Genomic DNA, 12,786 nt, shown 5'->3' on the forward strand with positions numbered 1-12,786 from the left:
TTTAATTAAACCTTCAATAAAATTTAATTGAGTCCATAAACATCTGATTTTGGATTTTTCTTTTCTCAAATTGAATTTTCTTTGTCAACAGGGCCCTCATCAGCCAACAAAATATTGTCAAAATTTATTTTTTTTATTTTTGAACCTCCTCAACCAATTTTTAACCATTTTTTTAGTGTTCTAGCATCCTCTTTTCACTGTTATATTTTTTTATAATATTTTTTTGATTTTTTATATTTTAATTTTTTTTAAGAGAGAAAAAAATGTGAATTGGGGAATAACCCAAAAATAGGTTATGATAATGTTATATTAGAGTACGGTGACATTGTGTTTGATCTCCAATCAAGTAAGCAGAAGTTTTTTGGCTTTGGTTTGACCCATAATTGCATAAAGCAAAGTATTTTTTGGGAGCTTCTTTAATGGAAAACCAATATCCTCCGCCATAACCTTGACGTCACGCACATTTTTTGGAGCTTCCTTATTGGAGAACTAATTATTTGGTTAATTAGTTTTTTTTACAACTAATAAATATTTTTAAAAAAAACTATTTTAAATAAATACTGACGACCTTACAGACGGAACCATTTCATCGGTATTTTACCAAGAGTTGCAAAAACATTACCACCCATATTACCAACAGATATATTCTGTTGGTCGTTATTGTCGCTATTACTGACGGATATTTGATAGAGAGTTCTGAATTATTTACCATCCATGCCACAATCATCGACGGCCATTCTGTCGGTCATTACCGTTGAAAATACAGACAAAATTATTTCATCATTAAAGTTCTCATGGGATTTTTTTTTTGGCGCGCTTCGTCGTCTATAATATCGTCGGTGTTTGGTTTTTTTTTATTTTTGACATAATTAGCGACAGAAAAGGGAATTACTGACGATCAATATTCCGATGGACGGATTCCGTCGGGAGGCCATCGGTAAATATTTTACCGATGTATTGCGTGCCTTACACCGACGGAATGAATCTGTCGGTAAAACTGTTTAATGGTGTAGTGTTTCTCCCTTCTCTCATGTCGGTTCTCTCCTTCAATTTTCATATCCCTATTTCTTTCTTTTTCTATTTATATTTATCAAGTTTGTTAAATTACCACAATACCCCTTATTCATTTATATCCAGTTTTAAGCCTTTAAGGGCTTTATTGCCTTTTCCTACTCTTTTATTTCAAAACATCACAAATTCCCTGGATTTTAATTCCTGCTCCGCGCCTTCAAGTTTAGCTAATTCAGAACAATAAGACAATAGTGGGAGAAGATCGGCCATGCACCACTTTGAATGGACTAGCTTTGAGAGAGGAGTAGCTTTAAGAGAGGAGTGGTAGCTTGTGTTGTAACAGTACTCCACCCAAGATAACCATTGAAACCAACGGTGAGGACGGTCACTTGTAAAGCAATGCAAACACATCACGATAGATATCTCGATAGTGCGATTGACAACCTTTGTTTGTATATTACTTTGTAGATGATAAGCAGAGCTGAAAGCCAATTTAGTGCCACTCAACCGAAACAATTTAGTCCAAAAAATACTTGTGAACGTTACATCAAAGAAGTTTAGGTAAGCCATGAAGTTTGAAAATATTATCAAATGGTTTGAAACAATTTAGTGATCACTCATAATGGTTTCAGGCAAGCCATAAAGTTTGAAAATATTATCAAAGAATAAGTAGGCTACACTCACAACAGTATATGGATGAGCAACAGGAAGGAGATGTGCATGCATCGAAAAATGGTCTACCATAACCAGCAAAACAGACTTTCCTTGGGAGGTAGGCAGTCATTCAATGAAATCCATAGAGATATTCGACCAGATCTGAAGTGGAATTGGCAAAGGTTGAAGAAGACCTGCTGGATGTAAGTTTTCAGCCTTGAGTTTTTGGCAGATAAGACAATATTGTCGCATAAAAGCTCGGATAAAAGTTTTCATTCCTTGCCAAAAGAAGTCTTGAGCTATGCGATGAAGTGTTTTATGATAAACCTCATGGTTACTATTATGGGCAGTCGAGATTATGGATGGAACAAGAGGGGAATTGTGTAGCAAATAAACTCGTTGTTTAGAGAAAAGCAAGCCATCTTTATACTTCCAGGGTCCAATAGCTTCACTGTGCTGTATATTTTCCTTCAACAATTGCAATTGGTCTGAATTTTGAATATCAGTGTGAATGGAATCAAAAAAAGGCAAGTTGGGTATGAAGAGGGACGCAAGGCTGGGTTGATCCTCCAAGCGGCGGGATAAAGCATCTGCCACTTTATTTTGTTTGCCCGGGCGATATGCAACTGCAAAATCAAAACCCATGAGTTTACTTAGCCAATGTTGTTGAGGCAAAGTGATGATACGTTTTTCTAACAAAAACTTGAGGCTGTAATGATCTGTCAGGATGACAAAGAGGCGTCCCCATAAATATGCTCGCCAATGTCTGACTACTTTGGCTAAGCCAATGAGCTCCTTTTCATAAGCTGCAAGACTCTTGTAACGGAATGTAAGAGGTCTGCTGAAATAGGCAATTGGCTAACCTTCTTTTTATTCCCGTACTCGAAGCATCGTATTCCAAAATAAACAGTTTGGTGAAGTCGAGTAGTGCCAAAACAGAGGTGCAGTTTTTAAGTGCTCAAAAGCTTAAGCTGCCTTATCTGTCCATTTGAAAGAATCCTTGCGTATCATAGCTGTAAGAGGAGATGCAATTGTACCATAATTCTGGACAAACTTCCGGTAATAGCTAGTAAGTCCTAAGAAACCGCATAAGCCTTTCACAGTGCTTGGTTTTGGCTAATAATCAATCATGTCTGCCATTTTGTTGTTGTCTACTGCAACCCCTTCTCCTGATATGATATGGCCTAGGTAGGAGACTTGATGTTGAGCAATGAAGCACTTAAATTTCTTAAGAAATAATTGATGAGTAGTAAGGAGATCAAATACAAACTGTAAATGTGCTAGATGATCTACCCAAGAGTGACTGTAAACAAGAATATCATAAAAAAAAACAAGAATGAATTTCTGCGAGTATGGCTGAAATATCTCATTCATCAAAACTTGGAAATTAAGTGTTAGGTGCTTTGGTGAGGCCGAAAGACATAATCAAGAACTCAAAGTGGCTGTGGTGGGTGTGGAATGTTGTCTTCTCCATGTCTGTAGGGTACATTCTGATTTGATGGTACACGCAAATCAAGCTTTGTGAAATATTTTGCGCCATGCAATTTCTCCAAAAGTTAATCAATCACTTGTATAGGAAATTTGTCCTTGATGGTCTTTGAATTCAGTGCTATGTAATCCACACAAAACCACCATGTGTTATCTGCTTTAATGACAAGGAGGACTAATGATGAACAAGAAGATTGACCAGGTCTGATGATGCCACGCTCCGACATATCTCTGCATTGACTTTCAATTTCGTCTTTCTAAGCATGGGGATATCGGTATGGTCGCACTACTACGGGATGCGTTCTTGGCTCCGAAGGAATGCGATGGTCATGAAATCTGACTAGAGGAAGACCCTGCGGTTCTTGAAATACAGAATCAAATTCTGCTAGGAGTCTGTTGAGCTCCATATCAGATTGTGACTCTATATTTGTGGTTTGAAGTTGTGCAATTGGAGTGGAATGTGAGCTCTAAATTCCATGCAATTCCATAACTCTTCCATTCTGTTTAAATATCTTAGTTTTTGCTTTCAAATTCCATGCAATAGGATGGGACTTAGCATTTGAAGCCAGTTGACTCCCAATACGACATCAACTCCATTTAAAGTTAAAATGTAGAAATCAATAATAATTAATTGATTACCCATCGCAATAGGAACATCCCGACTCTGACCTGGACTTTTAATTTTGTTGTCGTTTGCAACCACAACCTGCAACCTCTCTGTCCGTTCACAAGTAAGCCCCAATTTCATAACATATCTGGAATATAGAAAGCTATGAGTGCTACCCGAGTCAACCAGAATCATTAAGCTGTGTTCCCCAATTTTGCCTTGAATTCTCGTTGTTCGGCCTCCTGAATTCTCTCCCGTGATAGCATGTAATGAGATTTCTGGTTCAATTTATGCTTCAAATTCATGATCTTCAAGTTCATCAATCACTGAAAGACTAGCAAGAATTATAAAGATGAACAAGAAGCATAATAGAAGCAGAGAAATATACTATTGTAATGCAAAGGAAGAAGAAGAAAATGTCTATATGTTTTATTCACTTTATTACGTTCCCAGCACTGTTACATTCATTTATATATCAACAGTAGATGAGAAGCTTGGTTACGTTTTCTACTCAGCTGTAACATAATTCATTAACTGCCTAACCATATTAACAAACTTGCTAACCATTATATTCCCTATTCTCTTTGACAGGTGGCTGAAGCAGAGTGGCTGAAGCTGAGGTGGCTGAGGCAGAGCATTTGATATCTTGACATTCCCCTGCAATCATATGCTTGGAGGAACCAAGCATAAGATTGAAACAGTGATGCCGAAATAAAGGAGTGGAAAGGCCTTTAGTGAGAATATCAGCAAATTGATCAGCGGAAGAGACATGTTGAACCAACAAATCACCTTTGATAACACGTTCGCGAACAAAATGATAATCAATTTGGAGATGCTTTATTCTGGAATGGAAAACAGGATTGGAAGCAAGGGAAATAGCAGAGATATTATCACAATGAATGATCGGAGGGATATGTAAAGGAATGTGAACGTCACAGAGAAGCTGGTGAATCCAAGCAAGTTCAGCAGCAGCAATCGCAAGAGCGCGATACTCAGCTTCAGTAGAGGAGCGAGAAACAGTATGTTGTTTCTTAGAAGCCCAAGAAATAGGACTAGAGCCAAGGAAGACAATAGAGCCAAAGACAGAACGACGATCATTGGGATCACCGGCCCAGTCAGCATCACTATAAGCTTGGAGATGAAGAGGACCAGCCTGAAAATGAAGACCAACATCAAGGGTACCTTTAAGATACCGCAATATCCTTTTGACAGCAACAACATGAGAATGCATGGGATTATGCATAAATTGGCAAGCCTGGTTGACAGAGAAGGCAATATCAGGCCTGGTGAACGTGAGATATTGCAAGGCGCCAACAATGCTGCGATACTGTTGAGGATGAGAGTAGGGTTGTCCATCATCCTTGAGCAAATGATGATGAGGAAGACAAGGAGTATCACAAGATTTGGAATGCTGTAAATCAACTCTACTAAGTAAGTCAGTGATGTAACTCGTCTGGGACACAAACAAACCGAAAGGCAGATATGTGATCTGCAGTCCCAAAAAATAATGCAACCTGCCGAGATCCTTCATATCAAATTCTTGAGTCAAGGCAGCAATGACTGAAGAAAGAAGAGAAGCATGACTACCAGTAAGGATGATATCATCAACATAGAGTAGCAAAATCACAACACCAAGAGAAGAATGTTGAACAAACAAAGATGGATCGGCAGAAGATGCTTGAAATCCAAAACTTGGTAAAAAACTGGTGAAGCGTTCATTCCAGGCACGAGGAGCCTGTTTAAGGCCATATAACGATTTCTTGAGTCTGCAAACAAAGTCAGAAGGATGAAGCTTACTCAGAAAACCTGGGGGCTGAGCCATATAAACCTCCTCATGCAGAAGACCATGCAAAAAGGCATTGGTAACGTCAAGCTGCCGTAAAGACCAGTTAAACTGAGCAGCAAGAGCAAGGACCAAACGAATCGTGGTAGGTTTCACAACAGGACTAAAGGTTTCATTATAGTCAATACCTTCCTCTTGACTGAAACCCTTGGCCACCAACCAAGCTTTATGCCTAGCGATAGAACCATTCGCATTCTTTTTGATTCGGTAGACCCATTTACAGCCAACAAGATTTTTGCTAGGTGGAAGAGGCACCAAGTCCCAAGTACCTTGGGCATGAAGAGCATCAAGCTCCTCCCGCATAGCAGACTGCCATTCAGGAATGGTGGAAGCAGCCTTGAAGGAATGGGGTTCAACCTGAGAAGAAGCAACAAACTGGACAGAGGCAAAGTAAGCCTTTCTTTTGGAGATACCATTCTTAGACCTGGTGGTCATGGGATGAAGATTCGGTGGGGAAAGAGGTAAGACCACACATAGATCCTCAGGCTGAAAGTCAGGATCAACAGGGAGAGGAGACTGTGTAGGTGATAGAGTGGGCTGAGGCGGAGACAATGTAGGCTGTGAGGAGGAACTGGGAGATAGTGGAGGCTGAGATGCAGCCACTAGAGGAGGAGAAGAAATAAGAGGGAACATAGTGGGATGTAGACAAGGGAATGAGGAAGTGGAAGGGGATACAGGAAGCACATGAGAGTAAGGAAACATAGATTCATCAAATAAAACATGTCTAGTGACAAAGAAACGATTTGTGCGAATAGAAAAACAAATATACCCCTTATACTGACCTGCATACCCCAGAAAAATACAAGTGGAAGTCTTGGGCTGAAGCTTGTTAGAATTATAAGGCTTGAGTAAAGGAAAACAAGCACAACCAAAAATTCACAAATGATTAACAACTGGTAGAGAGCCATATAGCAGGAAATATGGTGAGTTGTGTTGAAGAATTTGACAGGGCATTCTATTAATCAAATAAATGGAAGTAGCACAAGCATGAAACCAAAATTTTAGAGGTAAATGGGCAGTTTGTAATAGAGTAATGGCTGTTTCTAAAATATGCCGATGTTTGCGCTCAGCAAGGCCATTTTGTTCCGGAGTATAGAGACAAGACATTTGATGGATAATACCCTTGGTAAGGAGGTAATGTTTGAATTTATTACTAAGATACTCACCACCCCCATCACTCTGAAAGACTCGAAGAGTAGCAGAGAATTGAGTAACTAAGAAGGTATGAAAGGAAACAAAAATGGAATAAGGCTCTCCTTTATTAATCATTGGAAAAATCCAAGTAAATCGAGTACATTCATCAATGAAGCTAACATAATATCTGAAACCTTCAACAGATACAGTGGGAGAAGGCCCCCAAACATCACTATGAATGACCTCTAAAGGTTTAACAGATTTAACTGTCGGATAAGGAAAAGGAAGTTTAGCAAGTTTACCTTCTAAACAAGTGGTACAAACAAATTTGGATATGTCTGAGGTGAAAGGAATCTGGGATTGTTTTAACAGAGTAGAGGTGACTGAGTTTGAAGGATGACCAAGAAGCTTGTGCCAAAGACTTGTGTTGACCTGTTTACCAAGATAACAAACCGGATTATTTGGAAAGAGAGACTGCGAAGGAAATGAAAAAGAAAATGGAATAGGATATAACCCAGCTCTACACAGTCCCTTGAGGAGGACATTCCCCGTGATTTTGTCCTGAATACAAAAACCAAAAGCATCACAAATAAAACGGCAGTTGTTATCTTTGCACAGCTTATGAACCGATAACAAGTGTTGAGAGAGTTTTGGCACATGCAAAACTTGCTTTAATTGTAAGGAGCAATGAGGGACATCCAGAATAGAAGAACCAATATTAGAGATGGTCAAACCTGAACCTCCAGCAGTGGTAACAATATCAGCTCCTGAGAAAGGTGCAGCCAGATTAAGTTGAGCCAAATCAGAGGTCATATGCGTGGTGGCGCCAGTATCAGCCACCCAAAATTGTTCTGGAGGAGAAGGAGGTGGAAACGCAGCATGCATAGCACTAAGATTACTGGAGGGAGGCCGGCCTTGATAGCTGAAATTACCTCGATGGTAACACTGAACAGTAGTGTGCCCAAGTTTCCAACAAATTTGACATTGAATGGAAGTGGCAGGATTAGGAGGCAGAGTGTGACGCTGATAACAATCAGCAGCTACATGACCTTTCTTAGTGCAAATTTGACATGTAGGAATGTCAATGCCAGGACCAAGAAGACCAGGGTGAGATGTAGGTGGAACCTGATAAGGACGTGGGCTGAACTGATACTGATGACGTCCTCTACCACGTCCCTTAAAGTGAGACCCTCGATTGCCAAAGTATCCACCATTGGAACCATGAAATCCACTGTTATGACCATTAAATCCTCCATGGAAGCCAGAAGGAGGAGCAGACTTGGAGTTAGAAGGATGAGAATGAAAGCTACCTTCATCAAGAGCAAGAGCTTTGCCAGGAGATCCCTGATGTTGAGCCATCATTGCAGGAACAAATGAAGCAGCAGAATAAGTTTGCTCAAGAGTAGCTTCTTCAGCCAGCAATTGAGACCGAAAATCTTTAAGAGATAACACATTGTCTCGGCCACGAAGCATACACCGAAAGGTGTTATAATCAGAAGGAAGACCATTGAGAGCCAAGATGACAATGTCATCATCTTCAAAATAAACCCCTGCTGCAGAAAGATGATCCCGAGCATCCTTGATTTTCTGCAAATATTGAGTCACAGTATCAGAGCCCTTCTTGATGGTTTGAAGCTCACTTTTCATCTGAAAAATCCGTGCCTTGGAAATTGTGGAAAATCTATCCTTCAATTGAATCCACATGTCATGAGAGCTAACACATCCAATAACGTAGGAGATTGCAGTTGAAGAGAGGGCAGCAATAATCAACTGCATCAATACCCGGTCATGCATTTTCCAAATTTTATGATCATCAGTTTCAGCACCTTCAACATTAGAAGTTGCATCAAACCGATGTGGACACTTTGTTGATCCATCAACAAATCATGAAATACCATGACTCTCCAGTAGAATTTTCATTTGAAAGTTCCAGATGAGGTAATTTGTGTCATCCAATTTAACGGTTACTGCTGTTGAAATTGTAGGAAGTAAAGAGGTAATGGGAGATTGGAGAATCTGTAGTTGAGAAGTTGTTATCATTTTTGAAGTTCAAATGACTGAGATTAGGTAATGAGGAGGAAGAGAATCACAGAAATCACAGGTTGAGAAGAGTGTTTGAAGAGAAGTCTTTTAGTTTGACAATATATCAAACAGATTATAGGCAGATCATTGTTATTGATTTTTTGATTGAATATGGCGATAATAACACCAGAAACAGAGATTAGAAGCAGAGAAATCACAAGCTCACAAGATACTAACAATCCTAAGCTCTGATACCATGAAAGACTAGCAAGAATTATAGAGATGAACAAGAAGCAGAGTAGAAGCAGAGAAATATATTGTTGTAATGCAAAGGAAGAAGAAGAAAATGTCAATATGTTTTATTCACTTTATTACGTTCCCAGCACTGTTACATTCATTTATATATCAATAGTAGATGAGAAGCTTGGTTACGTTTTCTACTCAGCTGTAACAGAATTCATTAATTGCCTAACCATATTAACTAACTTGCTAACCATTATATTCTCTATTCTCTTTGACAGGTGGCTGAAGCAGAGTGGCTGAAGCTGAGGTGGATGAGGCAGAGCATTTGATATCTTGACAATCACTAGCGCAATTTCATCCTCATCTAAGTGGTAAGAGGCAATTTCTACCTTTTCTTCCTCTGGAATGTGTCGGTGGTGGAAGTAATGATCACAACAGCTAAGCCAGGCAAACTGGTCATTTTTTCAGTAATAAAAAGGAAATTCTAGCCGGCTGTATCTAGGTGCTTGCATACGTCCCTCCAAACAGTTAACCATTTGAGGATGTCCTCTTAGTCCCCTGTTCACACTTTCATCATCTCCTTGATAAACCTCTAATCTGATTGCAGCCAAGTCACTAGAAAGTTCTTCAATTCGAGCATAAAGTTGCTCCCTCTCGGTTCTATCTTTCTGTCGATTCTCCTGATACATGTTCATGAAGATCTCAAATTGTCTGTAAGTTGTTATAGGAATCACACATAACTTCCAGCTCTGATAATAATTTGTTATGGTTTTGAAATTGTGATCGAGTTATAGGCGATTGAGTGTAAAATTCACTTGTAAAGAATGAAGTTTGCCTATGCTTGTATTCGTAAATCTCACTTTGTACCTTTTAATTTATGTTCAAGGATGGTTTGGCTTTGTTTCTAAAATTGAGTTTTGTTGTTGTAGCACTGAGATCGGGATTGGCATGGAAGCACTCAATTGATGTGGGTGTTGGTGTCATAGATGCTAATTACAGAGGCCCTGATACGGTTATTACTCTAATGTTGATTTTGAGATAAAGGTTAGCGATAGAATTGCGTAGTTGATTCTTGAGAAAATTGTAACTCCTGATGTCATGCAAATCGAGGATTTGGATGCAACTGAGAGAGGTGTTGGAGTGTTTGGATCTACTGGTGTTTGAGCTTTCTTTGATTTGTAATGTATTTTCATAAATGTTTCTGTTTCTTAGTGTTTAAATTCAGCAAACAGATGGTGGACTACGCCGTAAAAGTTTTGGGTTTGGTGAAGGACTTCCTTTGGTTAATGAAGATAGGGGTTTTTTATGGTTTCATTTCCTTTTTTATCTTTTATTAACCACCTGCAACAAGGTTGTATATATTTTATAGCATCATGCAAAAATATTTACAATCCACCGATGAAACTACCAAAATTGGGATTTTTTATACTAATAAAGATCAAATTTCTAGCAAATGAGTCAGTTGGTCCGTATATAAAATATATAAAGAAGTCACAATGTCGAATACAATAACACCTTTCATTGTTCCATTGGATTGGGAATTGAGCGCACCATATAAAAGTGTAAATGGAGCTTGCTGATAAACTTAACTTTTCCTTTCTTTTTTCTTTGGCTAAATTATTGTTTTTTAATTAATAATAACACTCAACCAGCAAATATTCCCTAAACTAATTTTCTAATTATTTTTTCAATTTACTCCAAAACAAGTCATAAAAGAAAAACCCTTACCCATCTTCATCAATTTTTAACATCTTCTTATTCTAAGTTTGCAAGTCATAAAAGAAAAGGCAAATAAATAAAAAAGTCCCATAAACCCATACAACAAACCTAAATTAAAAATCCTAATTAAATATATTTTGTTGTTGAAAGTCCCATAAACCCATACAACAAACCTAAATTGAAAATCCTAATCAAATATACTTTGTTGCTGCCTTTAGTTGATGGTGATGGTGTTCGTGCTTGAGCTCGTGCTCGTGCTTGTGCCAGTGCCTGTGCTCGTGCTCGTGCTCGTGCTGCTATCATTGTTGCTAGTGATGGTGCTGGTGGCGGTGGCTGCTGTTGCTGGTGGTGGTTGTGGTGTTGCTTCTAGTGACTCGGTCTGTTTCAATAAATTAAATAGCTTATTGGATGTGCATTTTTATTAGATCATCTATTGATACAAAATTTTCGCACTTGCAATTGGATTTACTCTCACCTGGGCATCGAACATGTTCATGTACTTGATCTTAGTGTTTCCATCCATTCGTCCTGCATTCGGCTGGAAAAGGCAAAAAGCAAGAGTCTCAGGCCTTGTATCGCTTCTGTAAGCAAAGTAAGGGTAGGGATTGATTGCGAAAGGCGAACCATTCGCACTATTAAACTCCAGCAAGCCCTTCATCAGATCCCCATAACTTGGATCAAAGCTTCCAGAAGAAGGTGGCTCAGACTGCTTAAGCACTCCCATCGAATGAACTGTGGAGACCTTAATTTTATCCCCGAGCGATGCATCATTTAGAGCATTCTGTACATTTTGCATTGCTGGTAAGAGCTTGTTCATGAGATTCTGGTCATTGGAAGTCATGACCTCGTTGCCAACAGTGATGAGGGTGATATTGCTAGCTGGATAGAAGGGAAGCACGTTTTTGTTGATCCAGCTCTTGGCAAAATTGGGATCAGAGGCTAGTCCTGGAATGTCACCATTTGCAGTGCCGATAGCAATTCCAATTCCGGTGTTGGCAAAGGCTTTGATTATGGCGGGGTCCGATCCATATAATCGGACCTTTTGGATTGAAGTGGATTGAAGAAGCTTTGCGGTGGATGGTGGTGGTGGAAGGTTGTCCGCAACTTGGCCATAGTTTATACCGATGAATGATTGCGAGTCTACACAAAAAGCAGCAAAATTTAAAGCAGATGATCAAACAGCAATTTTTAAACGACAAAACAGAACACCAACATTTTTTGTTTTCATAGACTGAAATGAAGACAGCTCAGTTAAGGTAAATTCTTTAGAAATGGAAGGAGGTAATTAAAATAGAAAGATACGCAAACTTACTTGCGATTTTTACAGTCTGTAAGGAGGAAAGGAGTAGGAAAGCTACAGTATAAGGAAGCACCACCATGGCTCAGGAGGAGCAGTTTCTATTCTGCATTTTTTGAAACTGGAGTGGGCATTAAATATAGAATATGCTACAAGTCAAGGGCAGAAGATTAAAGATGACTTCGGATATGTTCTTATTATAGAATATCATATGGGTGGTGAAACTTCAAATAGAAACCAATTAGGATATACTAGTTTGGTGTCCTGTGCTATACAACAGGTTTACCTTTTAAAATATCATTAAAATATAAGATGTAAAAACATTGGATTTGGTTGCAATGTCGGACTCAAGAGCATTGAGTCTGACTGCAACGCCAAACCCAACAATAATATTTATAATATTAATAATAATATTTTAATTGTCTGCCAAAATTTTTATTTTTTTGTAATCTTTCAAAAAAAATTATGATTTTTCTTCATTAAAATAATAGTTTTTTAAAATTTATTAATGATAATGATAATGATGATGATGATGATGATGATAATAATAATAATCATTATTTTTAATGATTAGCCTTGGGTCCTGACTCAGCCCAAGAGAGCTGGGTCCTAACGCATGACCCATTAGCCTTGGGTCGTAACGCCAAACTCAAGTGCGTTGGATCATGACACAACTCAAGAAAAGTAGGTCCTGACGCAAGACCCAAGAGATTGAGTCCTGACACAAGATCAATAATGTTGGTTAGGCAGGTCCTAATAGGGAAGGAC

This window comes from Populus alba, chromosome 14, assembly GCF_005239225.2.
Source record: "Populus alba chromosome 14, ASM523922v2, whole genome shotgun sequence".
In the NCBI taxonomy this organism is placed as follows: domain Eukaryota; kingdom Viridiplantae; phylum Streptophyta; class Magnoliopsida; order Malpighiales; family Salicaceae; genus Populus; species Populus alba.